At 42.3% G+C, this 18,752-nt stretch overlaps 1 long non-coding RNA gene across 1 annotated transcript; it reads right to left on the bottom strand.

The window, feature by feature from the left end:
• Positions 1-14,524: 14,524 nt before the first annotated feature.
• On the bottom strand, positions 14,525-17,374 carry LOC135181037 (uncharacterized). Its single transcript, XR_010304664.1, has 4 exons — positions 17,340-17,374; positions 17,138-17,155; positions 15,345-15,445; positions 14,525-15,206 (listed from the first exon to the last, which is right to left on the bottom strand). It is a non-coding gene; the product is annotated as an uncharacterized LOC135181037 (long non-coding RNA).
• Between the last annotated feature and the right edge of the window lie 1,378 nt (positions 17,375-18,752).

Genomic DNA, 18,752 nt, shown 5'->3' with positions numbered 1-18,752 from the left:
AGATTTCACTAGGCTCACATCTCTACTGTTCTGCTGACAGATACTTAGCATGGAAGCCAATTTAGGAGATCTGTACAGACGTTGTTAAAGAAATAAAGGACTACATGCACACAGAAGAAAGGACATGATGAAATGGTCACATAACCCAGCAAATTGCTTGCTTCAGGGAAAAACTTGCTACAGTAAATGGAAAAGATTATGTATTTGCATAGATATTTTCAAATGCCTTCTGCCCCTCAGAATGTGGTGGCTAACAGCAAGTTAGTGCAGTGGCAACGTCACCTGTTCGCTACAGAGGTGAAGTATTTTCATCAATCTGTTACAAAGTGAGGAGCTTGGTGATGTATTTAACAATCTGTAGCTGGGTTTGCATTTTATTGTGCAAGGTATATGCTTCTCAAGGGAAAAAAACATGAACTAGGTGGAGGCTGTTTTCACTGAATTAATGAAGGTGAACATAAAACTTCTGCAAACAGTCTAACGAGTGCTTCCTAGGGATTAGAACAAACTCATCCAAGAATATAGTGGTTCCCTACATGCATGGTTGTCCTGTAAAGCTCATTATTTACTCTGTAACATCGCTTTTCCCTTCCCATCAACTGCCTGGGAGCAACTGAGGATGTCTCTAGGGCAGTAAGTAAATGAAGCCAGCTAAGAATGAAAACTTTTTGCTTCTCTGAGTCAAAAAAACACAAAAGAGGGGGAGAGAGGGGAAAAGAAAGGAATGAAGAATATTGTTTGTAACAGCTGCCAGTAAACAGCTGAGTTTGCAATGCAATATTCAGTGCCAGCTTCCAATTTATTTTTTAGTTTTGTGTTTTCCATCATGTTTTTCACATTATCAGTTTTCATCTTTGTTTTCAGTTGCAAGAGATTTTAATACGGAGTGTCAGAGGAGTCCTAATCCTGGAGAGTAGCTGTCCTGAAGTTGTCCCTGAAGGAAAAGCTTTCATTTGCTTACATATAGGGTGCCAACTCTGTCACTTTTCTGGGGGCCTTTGCAAATCATCCAATTCTTTGCTGTACAGCCTGAACACTTTGCTAGCAGCAAGGTTGTTCTCATTGCTGTGGATTGGTTTGGGATTCTGCTCACAGTGAGTGCTGGCTGGAAGGATCAGGGGGTTTTCCTGAACAAAAAATGACCAAAGTCCTAAAACCATTTCAAATTTTTGTTGATGTGACAATGGTTTTCACAATAAATAACCAGCTTTGGAGTTCTCAGCAAGGAATATTTTTCAGTTAATAAATTTAAAGTCAGCTCTTGGTTGGTTATGAATGTTAAAAACAATAGATGAAAATTTCCTAAGAACAAGAAACAGTTCTCCCAGGAACACAGCTCTTCCCTTTGCCATTTGGAAGACCTGGCTCAGAAAATTGATCATTTCCACATCTTCTCTCTTTCATCCTTGGCCCATTTATGAGATGGATTTGGAGTGAGAATCTTGAGGTAAAGGGGTTAAAGGGACAGAAGCAGTGTAACTGTGTAGCTCTGCAGTATGTGGTAAAAATCTATCCTGTTTTTGCTAATGTAAGAATAGCAGCAAAGCAGCACAGCAAGTAAAGCACTACACATCACACTGTACAGGCCACAGTCTTTGTATTTGAGATCCTAAATGGAGTCACCAAACACAGGTTCATTTGTTGAAACTAGGACTTCTAATGATGTTATTTAATAATTTCAATGTCTGGGGCTCGAAGGGATCTTTGGAGGTCATTAATGAGGATGTTAATGTCTTGGCCCCAGCATCCTCTCACGGTATACACTACTGGTAAATAGTCACCACACAGACTTTGTGCCACTCATCTCAATCTTCTCAGCCTAGAAATTCATCCAGTTTTTAATCCACCTCACTGTCTACTTTGCTAATCTGCACCTTGGTTTGTCACTTCCCTGAGGATCAAGGTGAGGCAGGCCAGCCTGTGGTCCTCTGAATCCTCTTTGCCCTTCTTGGAGGTAGTAATGACATTTCCTTCCCTCCAGTCATCAGAATCCTACCCAAAAACAGCCTCATAATTGAGAGTGGCCTTGCAATGACATTGACCAGCTCCCTTAGCATCTCATTAGGTCACATAAGCTTGTGCCTATGTCCGTTTTGTTTGAATGTCTCCTAACCCAATGCTCATTTGTCAGGGGTAAGTAATTCTTGCCCTGGGCTTTCTCACCACTGTCAGGGTCCTAGCATTCCTGGAAAATTATTACCAGTAAAGACCAAGGCAAAGAGGACACTGAGCAGCTTCAGCTTCATCCTTTTCTACGTCCTTTGTCACTAGGTCCCCCTGCTCTCTTCAGCACAAGCCCACGTTTCCCCACGTCTTTCTTTTGCTGCTGATGTAGCTGTAGAAACCTTTTTTATTGTCTATGTGTTTTTCAGCAAACTGATGTCCATGACGTTTCTAATCCTATCCCTGTGCACTCAGAGAGTGTTTCTATATTCCTGCTGAGTGTTTTGAATTCACTTTCACCTCCTGTATGCTTCCTTTATGTCTGTGTTTTGTCATAAGCTCCTTGCTAATCCATGCGGCACTCCCGTCACTGCCTTTACCTGGCCTCCTGTACAACCAGGTGAACATTTTTTGATCTTGGAGGAGGTGATGCTTGAAAATCCACCACTCTCCTGGACCATTTCCTGTGGTGATTCCTTTAAACAGGTCCTTCAACAGGCCAAAACCTTTTCTTTAGCTTTGTGATTCTTTCTTTCCTGCTTTCTCCCTTCTTTTGGCATGCTTAACTCTAGCATCACAGCTGTAGCCCAGCCTGCCCCTAGCCTTTACTGTGAAAAAAGAAAACCCTATAGTAGGTAAAATACCTTGTTTGTGATAAGGTTACTGACTAGTAGTTTTTAATCACAGAACTAATCTTTCACTGGTGGCTATCCCTTTGTTAACATATTGCACAAATCAGCGGTTTTAAGCCTGCCAAAGGCAAAACATTCCACTAGAAACTGGCTGAGCCAACTGGCTAAAACAACTAGAAGCTTTTTTAGCCAGAGACAAGATAATGACTAATATTTCAAGCAGATATGAAATATTTTCTTTCTTATGCTGAGTAGGTCATCTAGGAAAGTGTTAAGTAGTGACAGGCTCTTAGAACTCATGTAGCAGTCACTGAGCAGAAGAGAACGGCCTCATTGGTAAACATTTTCATCATGGAGTAAAACTGCATCTGATACTTACTTAAAAAAATATGCAAGGCCATCATTCTTTTTTCCCTCTTGTGTTCTACTCAGTGTATAAATAAGATCTGGAAGTGTGGGTAGGATATTGTTGGAGTCAAAAGGACAAATGAGTTTAAAAATCAGTCCTTGAGGCTGTTAACATTAATGGTCTGGCTGAAATGTTTGGCTCTGCCTCTCAAAAAGCCCCCAATTGCTGGGAGCTAAAAGAGTCTTACAAAAGAACGATCAGTTTAAACTTGTCATGTCCCTTTTGTTTTGGTCACTGCAGGGGACAAGATAGCAACCTAAGAGGACCTTTGGTGCGGCGCAGTTGGACTGTTCTCACACATACATACAAAGTGCTTAGCATTACTGTTTGGTGTCACAAGAAGGGCTGTTATTACACACCAGCATGTCCTCCACTGACAGGATCATTAGTAACAGGGCAAAAGTGTTCAGCGTGTAATTCTCACTAACACTCCAGCAGTGTGGCCCTGAGCAGCACTGTTGTGAAAAAAAGAGATTGACTGTAAAATCTTCACTAGGAATTACAGCTCTACCCCACATGCTTCTTCTGCTTTCCTCCCCCTGGACTAATTGGAAAGAAAACATTGCAAATGATACGTGAGAAGTGCTCCTGGCATGGTCACCAGCTGTGGCTGAAGTGATGAGATATTGTGAAATCCAAATGAATGGTTTATTATAAGGGAAGTCTTTGTTCGACTATTATGCCGTGCTGAAGAATCCACACCTTATTTTAAGGGGAAGAAAATGTTCTATTTCAATTCCTTGAAGAGATGTTACCCACTTCTTGTGGGCACACACTTCAGTGTTGTAGCTTGCTGCTTCATTCCAGCTATGTAAAAAATGTTGACCATATTAAATATGCTGACTGCTGTGTTACATGAACAAATGTTCTCTGCGAGGAGCAGAGGTCTGGAGAGGAGCAGAGGATCTCCGGGTCCACTTCTCTGCTTACTCATGTATCTGAACAAACTGTTCACTGTTTGTATATTAACAAATCTGTTACACTAAATGTATTATCTTAAATGACAGGTATCTTTAATGCACACCTGCTTGTCAGGATTACGTAGAGCCCATTAAATACTTGTGGTCATACCTGCGATGACTTCTCCCATAGAGTTTCTTTGCAGTAGTGATTGAAAGTCGGACTGCTCTGTTCCAGACTAGTAACACTAGCTAGGTCTTAAACTTAGGTAGGTGACCTGAAGATAGTCACACTTTCTATAACCAAAAATGTCATAGAAATACAGATGTTCCCACGAGGAAAACACAATATGAAGAACCTGTACACAGAATAAAACTACAGTGGCCTCCATCAAGTAGCTTTACTGAATTAGTGAAAATTCTGTTGCCTGGATATCTAATGTCTATGTTGTGTCATGTTTAATGGTTCAGTCCTTGGAGGGCATCAAACTGCATTTAGAATAGAATAGAAAAGAATAGAACAGAATTGAATCAAGCAGGTTGGAAGAGACCTCCAAGATCATCCAGCCCAACCTAGCACCCAGACCTGTCCAGACAATTAGACCATGGCACTGAGAGCCTCATTCAGGCTTTTCTTGAACGCCTCCAGGGATGGCAATTCCACCACCTCCCTGGGCAGCCCATTCCAATGTCAGTCACTTTCTCTGGCAAGAACTTCCTCCTAACATCCAGCCTATGCCTCTCCTGGCACAACTCGAGAGTGTATTCCCTTGTTCTGTTGCTGGTTGTCTGGGAGAAGAGATCAACCCCTCCTGGCTACAGCCTCCCTTCAGGTAGTTGTAGACAGCAAAGATATCGCCCCTGAGCCTCCTCTTCTCCAGGCTAAACAAGCCCAGCTCACTCAGCCTCTCCTCACAGGGCTGTGTTCCAGGCCGCTCATCAGCTTCATGTTTCTCATTGTGCAGAGGCAAAAGAAGCTTATCTTCATAAATATAAGTATCTGAAAGATGCAACTAGCAATGAAATTGTTTAAGAGAAGTCCTGCTACGCATAGGTTGATGGGGAACATTTTGTATGCCTTCAGAGTTCAAGTCCATCTAACAGAGCAGTCTATGGAACCCTATTAAGAAGCTCTTCATTTTTTTTCTGTTTGTTTATAAAATTGCACCAGTTTTTATTCTATAGGTGTACAAAGACAGCAGTAAAAAGATGGATCTTGCCATTCTTGCAGTCAGGCAAACTCTGTTACCTCTATATATTTCACATCTATTATAAAAAAAAGAAACTTAACATTGCTGGATTTTAAGAGGCAAGAAGCATCCACTGTTACTGAACACAGCTATATTCCCTAGCTCTACAAACATCTCTGTTTGTAGCTATGATAGACATTGCTAAATTCATAATTATTCTTTTTGAGTAAAAATAAAAGATGCAATAAGATATGTACTTAAGTGTAGCTGATTTACATGACATTTTTTCATCTTTGTTCCTTGCTTCTAACTTCAATAGGTGCAGGACAGGTCAAGATGCAGTCTGTAGTACAGGCAAAAGTCAGTGGATGTAAAAGCCCCTTATTTTAAGAGGCTTTTTAGGACTGTAACACTCTTAACAAGCCTCTCAGGGCTAACATTTACCACATGTGCCTTATAGAAGCCTATAATTTACCACGTGCCACCAATTTCATATAGCCCAATATGTGGTTGTCAACCAGGTGCAGCTCTGCCTGCTATATAAGAGTTCCAACTATTTTAGTACAACCCAGGATGGCTTAAATATGCTAAATACCGAGCTGCTCTACTGCTTTGTTAAGGTTACACACTGAGACCAAAGCTGATAATGCCTGGAAATTGTTTCTCTCAATTTTCACTCTTTTACTGGAGAAGCAAAACAATGCTGACACACAGAGCTAGTAATCCTGCAGCCTGAAAAGAACACATGGGTTTTAACTCTTGGTTTATTACTTGGTGCACTTCAATGTAATACTGAAAACTCATCATCTATATTTCTAAATTTACCTTTTTTAGAGATAAATAAATCCAGGCTCTCCATTTTATTTTTTCTTTAAACCTTTTTACATTGTAGAATATTTTCATGATAAGCAGAGAGTAGATGTCTACAGCAGCCCCTGTATTGCTGTGACAAATGAGCAGCAGCGTGAGCTTGTTTAGCTTGTGAGAAGAAAATGTGCCTGAATGTGTCCATACTCTTGTTTTTGGCACCCTCCAATAAACTGTACATAAGCTGTGGGGGTGTTCGTGTTGTAAAAATGTTTTGTGTAATAATATTATTCAGCTTCTTCCCTTTCTAGTGATGAATTGGGAATAGGCAGAAATTGGCTAAAGTTGTGAGAGAGTGGAAAAACCACAAGTAGCAGGGAAATTGTAGCCTTCAGAATATGCTTTTCTTTGTATGAATAACACAACTATGGAGGGTTATTTTATGTGGAGAAAAATTGCTAGCTGAGACACAGATATTTTTCTAGACAAGACAATGGCAGAGAAAAGAAAGTCTGATCTTCAACTCTGTAATGAATCACAGAATCAACCAGCTTGGAAGAGACCTCTAAGATCATCCAATTCAACCTAGCACCCAGACCTGGCCAATCAACTAGACCATGGCACTAAGTGCCTCACCCAGTCTTTGCTTGAACACCTCCAGGGACTGTGACTCCACCACCTCCCTGGGCAGCCCATTCCAGTGCCAATCACTCTCTCTGACAACAACTTCCTCCTAACATCCAGCCTATACCTCCCCTGGCACAACTTGAGACTGCGTCCCTTTGTTTTAAAATGCTTTAAAAGGTGTTTTGAAATCCTGTTAGTGTTGCATGGGTTTTTAAATTGCTGTTTGTCATCCTCTTAATGTTGCACAGTCCTCTTATACAGTTTATTCTTGGGAAACATTCCATGTTAGTTTATAGAAAGCACACTGATTGCCATTGTATTTCACTAGCTTTGTATATATGAAATTGCCTCTGAGCCTTCGTGATTTGGTTTGGGGTATTTAATGGTTTGATTTGTTTATTGTATATGATGAATCACTATTTATTGGTTTAAACTCACCCAGGGTACACTTCACTGAAGTTCTAATTTGACTGCTACAATACAAAAAGACTTAATCTGTTTGAGAAACTAAGGTGGCTTACGCAGGGAGCTGGTAAGTACAGTTGCTGACCTTACTTTGGCACTCCATGATTCAGTCACTTTTGAAGCTTTTTAGGAGGTTTTCTTGCTTGACCTTATTTGGGCCAAATAGAATTACAGGTTGGGTACAATTAAAGTGTATGAGCATTTTTAATGGCTAAATAGTACACATTCAGATTGGTTGAGACAAGTCAGAAGTTCCTGTTGTGGTGAAGAGAACATTTTGTCAAATAGAAAATGGTCAAAGAAAACAAATGCTGAGAAAGATGCAATGAAAATTTCCAGACAAGCCTTTTTGGTTTGCTGTGTTGAAGCTCATCTTTACTTTTTAAAGCTTTAAAAAGTAAAATCCAAAGTCTGGTGGAAATAGGTTAAATAGAAGTTCTTCCCAGAGAGAGTCATTTGCCATTGGAATGGGCTGCCCAGGGAGGTGATGGAGTCACTGTCCCTGGAGGTGTTCAAGAAAAGACTGGATGGGACACTTAGTGCCATGGTCTGGTTGATTGAACAGGGCTGGGTGCTAGGTTGGACTGGATGATCTTGGAAGTCTCTTCCAACCTGGCTTGATTTTATGAAATAATGTAGGTGCATTTATTTAAACAGAGATCTCTTCTAACAGGAACATTATCTTTGGGTTGAGCACATAGATTTCATAAATATTTCACATAAACCCAAATCCTCTTCTTAACAGTCATCTTTGGCTTCCATTTCAGAGAGAGTTTAGGGTGCGCTGTAAGATACAGATGGCTGACACCATCTTAGAAAGGTCCATTGCTAATCTCACTGCTGCATTTCACATTCCTAATGTGGGATATATTCTACCTTTAATAGTGGGATTTCACCTGGTGTACTATGAGGTAGCATAGGCTATGTTAGATGAGGCATTGAGGGGCCTGTTCTAGTGGGAGGTGTCCCTGCCTATGGCAGGGGGTTGGAACTGAATGATCTTTGTGGTCCCTTCCAACTTAAACCATTCTGTGATTCTGGATCATATCACTCTGATGGAACTTGTTAAATTGTGATCACTGATCAAAATGGTTAACAAAGCCAAAAGGGATTGGAGAGCAGAAGTGAGCCTGCATTTAACCTACAATAACTGTGTGTTTTCGTTGCATTGGCTTTTATTTAGTGTGAAAAATGATTCTGTACATAATACCAGAAGTCTTGACCACAGATGTATTGTTTCATAAATAAAGCCTTGTACGTGGCAGGAAATGTACTTCAGAGAAACTGACGTGAGGCTCACATACATCATTTATTTTTCTGACTTGATGTGGTATTTGGATGTTGGATAATTGGGTGTTATCCAGAAATCACTGGTGGGAACTGAAAGTGAACTGAGAAGACACTAACAGCCTTATAGTGTTTGATAGGAACATAAGCTTTGTCAGGTCCTGTCACAGTGGATGTGGATCACCTCCTTTCTTGGAACAGCTGTTTTCTCAGAAAATAAAATGTTCTTTATCCCAGGAAAACCAGACTGAGTTAATTTTTCTTCAAAGCCATTTACATTGTATTTAGGAAAACTTGGTGTACAGCTGCTTACCCTGGAAAACAAGGTCTGTATCTATAGTTCTTGTTAAAAGAAGATTTCCAGGAATTCTTTGTCTTGACATGGCAGATCAGTGAATAACAGCTGACCATTGAAATGCTGAATCACTACAACAGTAAGATTTACAGTTCTTAAATTATTCATCCCCTCTGAAAATTGCAAAGGGAAAAAAACCCACATAGTAGAGGTGTTGAAATCATAGGCAAATTAATATTACAGATAGATTTTAAAGGAAAGCTGTATGATATGACATTTAATATTGCCTAGCAACTATTCAACACAGCTGTCTTTGGGCCCAGGTCTAGGCTGGATGTTAGGAGGAAGTTGTTGCCAGAGAGAGTGATTGGCATTGGAATGGGCTGCCCAGGGAGGTGGTGGAGTTGCCATCCCTGGAGGCATTCAAGCAAAGACTGGATGAGGCACTTAGTGCCATGGTCTAGTTGATTGGATAGGTCTTGGTGCTAGGTTGGCCTGGATGATCTTGGAGGTTTCTTCCAAGCTGCTTGATTCTATAATTCTAAGTATCAGCCTTATAGGTTGAGTCAGTCAAATACTGTTGACTGCATGAGCTGCAGCTGGGTTCTTCATTAACATGCATACACTTCTGTCAAACAAAACATGAAAAATAAAAGGTAAGGTAATCATCATCCCAGAACATTGAGTGTATTGGGTAATGTTAAGACACTTGCTATGTGCACATCCACTTCTGCTGCTTCCTAGAATGATTAGATGTCTCTTTTCCAGACAGACATACTAGTGGAATAATACTAGACTTTGAGAATACAGTGATTGCTACTACCTCACAGTTATTCCTATGGCTTCTTTGTGAAAGAGCTTCACTGTAGGACCTCTGAAATAAGAAGAGTAAAGTACTTTTCTCACTTCAGTGACTGTAGTTCATTGGGATTCCTGAGAGATGTGCCTGGTTTATATTTCTCTCATGCTCAGGAAGAATAAAAAGGAATAAATCACTATACACTTCTGATGTTGGACATCTTCATCCAAAATACCCAGCCTTGACCATAATAGAAGCTGGAAGATCAAGTAAAACTGAATGGGCTGCCCAGGGAGGTGGTGGAGGCACCATCTCTGGAGGTCTTCAAGAAAAGCCTGGATGAGGCACTTAGTGCCATGGTCTAGTTGACTGGATAGGGCTGGGGGATAGGTTGGACTGGATGATCTTGGAGGTCTCTTCCAACCTGGTTGATTCTATGATTCTATGATTAAGGAGTCTTTTACAGGTCATGTGGGTACTCTGAGATGAAAATTCAATTCATTTTGTCCCTGGAATGAAAAAAGTCTCTTTACAGACCCTGAACCCAGTGTTGGCTCTCCTGGGTTTTGCGTTTACACAGCTACCATAACAATTTATCTGATGTTTTTCAGCCAATCTTGCATGCACGTTGTAAGTGCTGGTTAAATAAAGATAAGTTTATCCCATAGTGTCTAAGTGCTGCAGGATTCCTCTGAATAATCACAACTCAGTTTATTTTCATAGTGTGGCTTTTATAGCGATAAACTTTGCCATTCTGCAGGGCTGAGTAAACATCCATTCATGCTAGACAATGTTTTCCTGTTTGTTTATGTCGATTAAAGAGCTTGAATATACAGACAGTGAATCCTACATTACTTCCCTTAAACCAACAGCATGTGAAATCAGCTGGGCTTGGTGCCAAGCAGCTGATTTCTGATGATAAACTGCAGCAATATAAAATCTGCTCCATATGGTGCAATTGTAAGCTTTGCAACTGCAAACAAAAACATGCTGTGTAACAAATATTGTAGTAAAAAAGCAGTCGTGAAGCACTATCCCTCCAGGCACACCTAATGCCAGCCTACCCCCTTTCTTGAGGCAAAAGGGAGTTGAAGGGACTGGGTGATGCTTGGTGTGTGTTTACCACCAGCGGAAGGATGGATGTGGCTGTTCAGGTTTCTGAGCCCAGGTCATGAGTTGAGACAATAGCCCTGGGGTTTCTGCAGAAGAAGGTACAAAAGTAATCACCCTGGCATAGGGAGTGGAACTCCTGCTATTTCAATCTGCTGCATGGCTGGCATTACACGTGTTTGTGCTCAAAGGATGTGCAAATGTGGCAAGGCTAGGTGATCCTGCTTTGGCAGGAGATGTGGAGTCAATGACCACAGGATGTTAGGGGGTGGAAGGAACCCAAAGAGATCATTGAGTCCAACCCCCCTGTCAGAGCAGAACCATACAAGCTATCTCAGGTCACAGAGGAATGCATCCAGGTGAGCCTTGAAAGTCCCTGGAGGAGGAGATTTCACAACTTCTCTGGGGAGACTGTTCCCATGCTCTGGGACCTTTACAGTAAAAAAGTTCTCCCTTGTGTTGAGGTGGAACCTCCTGTGCTGCAGCTTATGTCCATTGCTCCTTGTCCTATCATAGGGGGCATTTGATAAGAGCCTGTCCTTCCCCTCCTGACCCCAGCCCTCAGACACTTATAAACATTTATTAAATCCCCTCTCAGTCTTCTCTTCTCCAGACTAAAAAGCCCCAGGTCCCTCAGCCTCTCCTCATCAGGCAGTGCCCCAGTTCCCTAATCATCCTTGTAGCCCTCCCTTCCAACCTCTAACATTCTGTGATATGGCAGTGATTCCTAGGATACCTAAAACCCCCTGCAATTCCTACATGTTGTAAACCTCATCTAATTCTACATGTTTCCTAGGTGAATTAGCATGAAGGCAGGCTGAGGTACTCCTCAAACAGCAATATGTGCAAGTGATCACTGCATGCACTAAGCAACCATTTGAGGAAGTCTGGTCCAAATCAGTGCCTAGTTGGCACTGCAGAGAGCCTCAGGCTATCAACAGGATTGTTTTTTGTTCAGACATCCCAACCAAAGTCTGGTTTTTTTCACAGTGCTGAAGGATCACTAAGCATTGGCTGAGTATAAAATCTTCTGGTGCACATCACTGCAGAAATCAGTTATCCCCATGGAGAATGTTTAAGTGCATAGGATGACTTTTGATAGGGTTTGGTTGAGGCACGTTCAGGAAACATGGGCACAGAAACACGAGGGGGACCTCCTCAGGCTGGGATAATTTAGCTGAGTAGATTAAGCTACTCTTGTTTTGCAGCATGTTCAATGGTCCCTCGAGTTTAGACCTGTGGAAGAACAAAAGGGAAATACTTTGCCGCTATCAGTTAGTAACAGGCCCCTTAAAAATCTCACTAAAGGAAGGAACATGAAATCTTTTCACTATATTTGAAATAAATTGATGGGGGGGGGGGGGGGGGAAGTTCCTCCCTGTAAAAGCATTTAGGGCTGCTTAAGGACCCCATGCACTCCTCTTGCACTGTAAAAACAGAGCTTTGAGGAAGCAGAACATAAGCAACCAGACAGAGAGAAGATTTAACAGTGTTTTCAGCATATGCACTCAGCAGACCTCTTTAGAAAAGAAAATGAGCCTCCTTTTCTCTTTCAGCTAAAAAAGGGTCTTCTAAAATGTCACTTTACTGTGTAAGTATGGAATAACAATTAGGAGAAAACATTTTCATATTGCTAAGCATGATATATCTAGATAATATTGTGGGGGGGTTGGCTAAAACTAAGCAAAATGCCCTAATGTTTGACTTTGACAGGACAACTATGCCTTTGGGCTCAGATCAGAAAGAGCTTTCAATTCTTTTGTTGCAGGCATGCTTGAAGCATCAATAAGGGAAAGGACTTACAACTTGTAGGAGAAATAATTCTTGTCTTTAATTTATTTTGATCACTCCGATAGCCACGTAGTGTTTGGAGGTAGCCTGCTGTAAAGCTGCAGCTGAAAAGACTTTTCTGTTAGCTTCCAAAATGTAACAAAACCTTAGTTCTCTTCTGAAAGGGGATGTGCCTGTCAAGTGACTTGTTTGGGGTCAGAGGGAGGCAGCTGAGCTTCCCAGATCCCGAGGAGCCTTGTTTGGCATCTGGTTCTGCTTACACATCCAGCAAGAAACAAAGGTGCTTGGCACCACTGACTAAGGGAGGAGAAGGTAAATGAATAGGGGCAAAGAGAACCTAAAAAATACAAGAAATCTGAACACTTGAATAATTAACACAGGAATTTCTAATAATGTGGGTCAGGTATCAAGAATAAAGTTTCCTGCTTGAAAAGTGTGGCAGTGTAGCACAGAAGCAGAGTTGAGACCCAAAGATCACATGGAGATGCCTGTACTAGTACTTATAGTTGACTTTGTCTGTGCTCATGGCAGCATCCAGTTTGCAGCTTTAGGACTACTGCCAGATCCCTAGAAACATGGTATCTCCTGTCCATCCTTACTGTTAAAGTCATGCTGAGTACACCCTCACCGACCTGTTGTGCTGGGTCTCAGTCCACCTGTATGTCCAACAAGCTCCCAGATCTCAAAAGTGTACAATTCAGCTAAGATCTTGTGCTACTTTGAAGCTAGCTAGAATGTTTTGGTGAGAAGAGTTAGATTACAGGTTGTGAAAGGGAAACAATGGTGATGTCTTCTTCACTCATAGGCTTGCTGACATGTATAAGAATATAAATGTAGATAAGACAGTCACTGCCTGGGCTTTGAGCTCTATAACCTAACCTGTCTCTCTGATTAATCCACCTGCTTCCTAACCCTCCAGCCAACCCTCCAATCTTCCTTGGGCACAAGACAACATCTGGGGTAAGGTAGAGAGGGGGAGGAGAAAGTGGAAGAGCAGTTGAGAGCCCCTCCTGGAGACTCAGCTTTCTTGGAGGGGAGTTGTGTTTTTGCATCACCTTTTAACTTGTATATAACTGTATATATTGGAAATGTCTGCTTGTATATTGTGCTAAGCTGTAAATATAAAGCTTCATTCAATTTCCAGAGCCACCAAGTCTAGTCTGGGTGATTCCCAAAGTGTGGGGGGGACAGGTAACACCCAAACCATCACAGCTCTCAAGGTAGGTTTTGTCTTGAATATAGACTGTATGGTCCCACCACCCTTGGCCCTGAAATCTATTCTATTCTCTGTATTCGCCTGTAACTTTAATTACTTATGACTTAATCTCTAGTATGGTGTCAGCCTTCCTGATTGCAGTAATTATTTGGAGCCTAAACCACACATAGTCAACTGCCTCGAGTAGATTAATACTCAGAGGGGATATGTATGTAAACACACGGAGACATAATTCTCTGAACTTGTTTCCTCAGTTCTCCCAAATCCTCTTCAGTTGCAATAATGTTCTCCAGCATTGCTTTCATAGAATCAACCAGGTTGGGAGAGACCTCCAAGATCATCCAGGCCAACCTAGCACCCAGCCCTAGCCAGTCAACTAGACCATGGCACTAAGTGCCTCATCCAGTCTTTTCTTGAAGACCCCCAGGGACGGTGCCTCCACCACCTCCCCGGGCAGCCCATTCCAATGGGAAATCACTCTCTCTGTGAAGAACTTCTTCCTAATATCCAGCCTATACCTACCCTGGCACAACTTGAGACTGTGTCCCCTTGTTCTATTGGTGGTTGCCTGGGAGAAGAGGCCACCCCCCACCTGGCTACAATGCCCCTTCAGGTAGTTCTAGACAGTAATAAGATCACCCCTGAGCCTCCTGCCCCTTGTCACTCAATACATTACACTTATCCCTCTCCTTGCCTCAGTGTCTTCCTTCTGCATTAGTGATTTCTGGTCCCTCTAAAACCTACAGTGGCAGATGGGTAAGAGAAGGGACTCCTCTCACCTCTGATTACTTTGCTTCTGTTGTGGAGGGGAAAGTAATTGATGCAAGATTATAATTTCCAAAATGATTCTTGTTTATTAATTTTGATATCCAGAACTCTTGCAATTTTGGTTCTTACATGGTCATGGAAACATTTTATGGATAATATCAAGAGCTAGAAATAACCAGCAAAATATAGAAACATCCATTGAACTGGAAGAAAAAAAATCCCACAGTCAAATGCTGCTTGCCCAGTAGATGGGCTCAAGCAGCTCTTTCTGCTTATGGCAGAAGGCAATGAAGAATTACAAAGAGGCATTTAAGCATTTACTCACAAATTATTATTATTACCCAACTTGCAGGGGCTAGCCACAACCCTGACAGTGTCCAAAAGCTTTCAGAGGACTCTGTCTTGTTGGACATTGAGACTTGAATCTTCCCTGCTTCTGCAGAAAGAGGCAAACAATCTCCGACTCTGTTCTCCGGGCTTCTTCTGGACAATCAGGTGTCGAGGCAGATGTGGGGCAGTCTCAGCACAAGGTCACGCTGACCACATAGGCTGATTGCATGCAGGCATTCAGGGTCTGCTCCTGGTAACTCACGGCAGTGGAGTTTAGCAGGCAAGCAATAAGGCAGTAGGCAATTGCAACAGGCAACAGCAGAGCACAGCAGAGAAGCAAAGGACCAAAGCAGGGAAGCAAAAGTAGGTTGTTTACCTGCATACCTCCTTTTATCAACGTGGGCTGAGATTAACTGCCCTTGGGGCACAAGAATAGCCAATCAGGGTGGCAGTTAGCCAAACCTTTCCATATTAGGCAAAGCCACAGGCTCACTTTTCCCTAATTTGGGAAAAGTACAGGCCTTGCACAAGGCAGGCACAAGCTAAGTGTGTGTACCTTCTATACCACAAGATCCTGGGCAGGCCAGACTCAGTGGCTACAGGTTCCTTTGTGTCTGTTTCCCATGCTTGCCTCTCTCATGGAGCAGAAAAACATGCCTAGAGAAAGCAGGACGTGCATAAGCCTATTTTGGACCTATCAGGCCTACCACAACAGCTTCCCACTTTAAGCACTCCAGTAGTGAGAAATATTACAGTTAGGTACTCTTCCCTGCTCTCTGTTTGTGCAAATCCCCCAGCAACTACATGCTAGTCACCACAGTTTCTAGACAGATGTTCTGTTCTGAGAACCTCACTCTCTAAATGTTTGCTATTGTCTATTATGTCAAAATCCACTCCTGTGCTCATGACTCTCTAAAATTCTTTTATGGCACTGTTGCAAACAAGGCCCACATCTGCCAGATGCTTTATTCATTCATTATAATTAGGCTTACACTGAACTGGCTCACTAAATATTTATAACAACAATCCCGCTTTAAAATTCGACTGTGCTTGGAGAACTCTGACTCTGAAAGAGAGCTCATGAAAAATAATTCTTGCATTAAGAGCATAACATTTAACTGCTAACACCTGAATTGCAAATGACCCATCAAACCACTTAAGCTGCTGTTGCATATTGCAACATGTTCTTTTCCTAGAAGAACAGCAGTACAGTCTTCTCTGTAGCATATCATCATGGGCTCATTACACTTAAAACATCTCAATCTATGCAAATGAGGCGGGGGGGGGGGTCTGACATCAGGTCCACATACAGGAATTATAAATGAATATTCATCCATTATGTTGCTGAAATTTAACAGCTGGAGGACTGAGTGACTGAAATCCAAGCCCTGAGTATCAATTATTTATGAATGTAACACTGACAAGATTGTCTAGGTGAATTAGCTGCAGGTGTCAAGCTTTGCTAGAAATCCCAGCCTACTGTAAAGCTAATTTTCATAGGATGCATGTACAAGGATGAAAATATATCAACAGTACAGCATTAGAATTTGGAAGAATGGTACCCTAAGTGAGCACCTAGAAAATGCTCTCTAATATAGAATCAAGCAGTTTAGAAGAGACCTCCAAGATCATCCAGTCCAACCTAGCACCCAGCCCTAGCCAATCAATTAGACCATGGCACTAAGTGCCTCATCCAGGATTTTCTTGAGCACCTCCAGGGACAGCAACTCTACTATCTCCCTGGGCAGCCCATTCCAATGGCAATCACTCTGTCCAGAACTTCCTCCTAACATCCAGCCTAGACCTCCTCTGGCACAACTTGAAACTGTGTCCCCTTCTTCTGTTGCTGGTTGCCTGGAAGAAGAGACCAACCCCACCTGTCTACAGCCTCCCTTCAGGTAGTTGTAGAGAGCAATGAGGTCACCCCTGAGCCTCCTCTTCTGCAGGCTGCACACCCCCAGCTCCCTCAACCTCTCCTCACAGAGCTGTGTTCCAGGCCCCTCACTAGCTTCATTACCCTTCTCTGGACATGATCCACATGGTTGATATTAAGGATAAAAAAGTCAAATAAAATGAATTTCCCACAAACAGAGAATCAACTAAAGCATTTCTCTATGATTTGATATTCAACACTGAAAACCTACCCACTGGTACTTGCATTTTCAGGAACTGTGAGCATCACCCAAAGTTGCTCCATTATTCTTTTTTCTCTGCCATACCTAAAAATGCCTCTGAATTTTTAGGCTCATTGACATAGACTGCACTGCATCTATTTGATTTTCACTGCAAACTAAAAGTGAGATGAAGTTAAGAGGCAGACAGAAAGCTTCATTTGCAGCAATCACTTACCTGCTGTGGTTCATCACCCTGGAAAGAAAATACAAGAGTGCTGACAAATAAATGCAGTTAATTACAGGCTAAAATGAACCAGCACCCGTGGATGATGCTCAAGTGGTTGTCAAGCCTAGTCCTGCCTAACCGGGGGGACCACCAGGCCCCCCCGGCCTTTTGTCCTTTTCCCAGTCACCCAGTGTGCACCATAGGGACTCACCAGCAGTGGTGGGAGAAGGATCCCTCTGCCCAGTTGGGCAAGCTTGGAACTTCTGCTGCTCCTGGGGCCCATTATAAAGGAGAGCAGTCAGGGAGGGCAAATTGGTCACACCTGGAGTGGGAGGAGACTACAATAGAACCCAGGTGCAGTCCTGAGAAGCTGAAGGCATCAAGGCTAATCCCTATCAGGTAGCTCCACCTGTGCCAGAGCTATGTAGGATTGGGAAGGAAGAAATGCAGCTCAAAGTTGTTTGTAGCTTCATCTCCTCTGAGGCTCCAAACTTTGTGGTGTACATCTCAGAGTCACAGCAAAAGAACACAAATTAAGTGAAACAAAAATGGTATTAATTGATTACAGGAAGTTCATGAGTTGAGGAAAAGACTATGCAAACACACTAGAACAATGAGCATGTAAGTTGCCCATGCAAAAACAATGAGCTTAATCATTCTATCAGAGCTGGCTGGGGCAATGAGAGCACTGGGAGCTCAGGCCAAGGTTGTGCTCTGGCTGGCTACTCTGGCTGCAGAAGACAACAGGACTGTGGGCTAAAATATGAATGTATAACCCTGCATTCTATCACAGCTGGCTGGGGCAAAGAGAGCACTGGGAGCTCAGGCCAAGGTTGCGCTCTGGCTGTCTGCTCTGGCTGCAGAAGACAACAGGACTATGGGCTAAAATATGAATGTATAACCCTGCCCCCAGCAGGCAGCTCCTCTGTCCAGGTTTCACCACATTGTAATGACAATATAGACACACTCCTTTTGTGTCTTTTTCTGCAATGGAACTGCCCTTCCCTGGAGACTGGTTTATAATTGTAATCCAGAGGTAGATATAAGTGTTCAAACGTTAGAGTTTTATCAGCTTGCTTTGATTTTTGTGTGTGAGACCTAATGCAGGAAGCTCTTTGTTGTCAGCCAGCATTCTTGTGAAGACATTGCAGTCTTCATTAGTTAAAAACCAGGGCTAGGTGTTCACTGTTTTTCCCCTCTTTCAGCCAGTTTTCAGAGTTATTATCTTCATGTTCCTCTGGAACCTGTCTGGCTGAAGTGTTGTAATGTACTCCCCACGCACAACTACTCCCTACAGTTGAATAAAACATGAACTCACTCTTTCCCCAATACTAACAATTCATCATTTGTACTCTTAACCTCTTCTGACACTGTCCAGCTTGCTAACCTTTCTTGCTACATGCTGGGGCAGATGTTAGCATCAAGGTACACAGCTGATTACACATATTCTTGAAAGACTCTGCCTGCCCCATTTATCTCACTACCAGTTGTTGAGTCCATCTCAAAAAATCAGTAAAGAAGCAGGTCCTAATTCAGCAACAAGTGAAGCTAACATAACTTAAACATTTCAGATCAGCAGGAATTTGCTTGTTTTTTAACTTCTGTGAATTCTCCTTTCAGAACT

Source organism: Pogoniulus pusillus, chromosome 14 (genome assembly GCF_015220805.1).
Source record: "Pogoniulus pusillus isolate bPogPus1 chromosome 14, bPogPus1.pri, whole genome shotgun sequence".
NCBI classification, from domain to species: Eukaryota; Metazoa; Chordata; class Aves; order Piciformes; family Lybiidae; genus Pogoniulus; species Pogoniulus pusillus.
The sequence above is the reverse complement of the archived record's forward strand: the minus strand, read 5'-3'. Positions and strand labels throughout refer to the sequence as shown.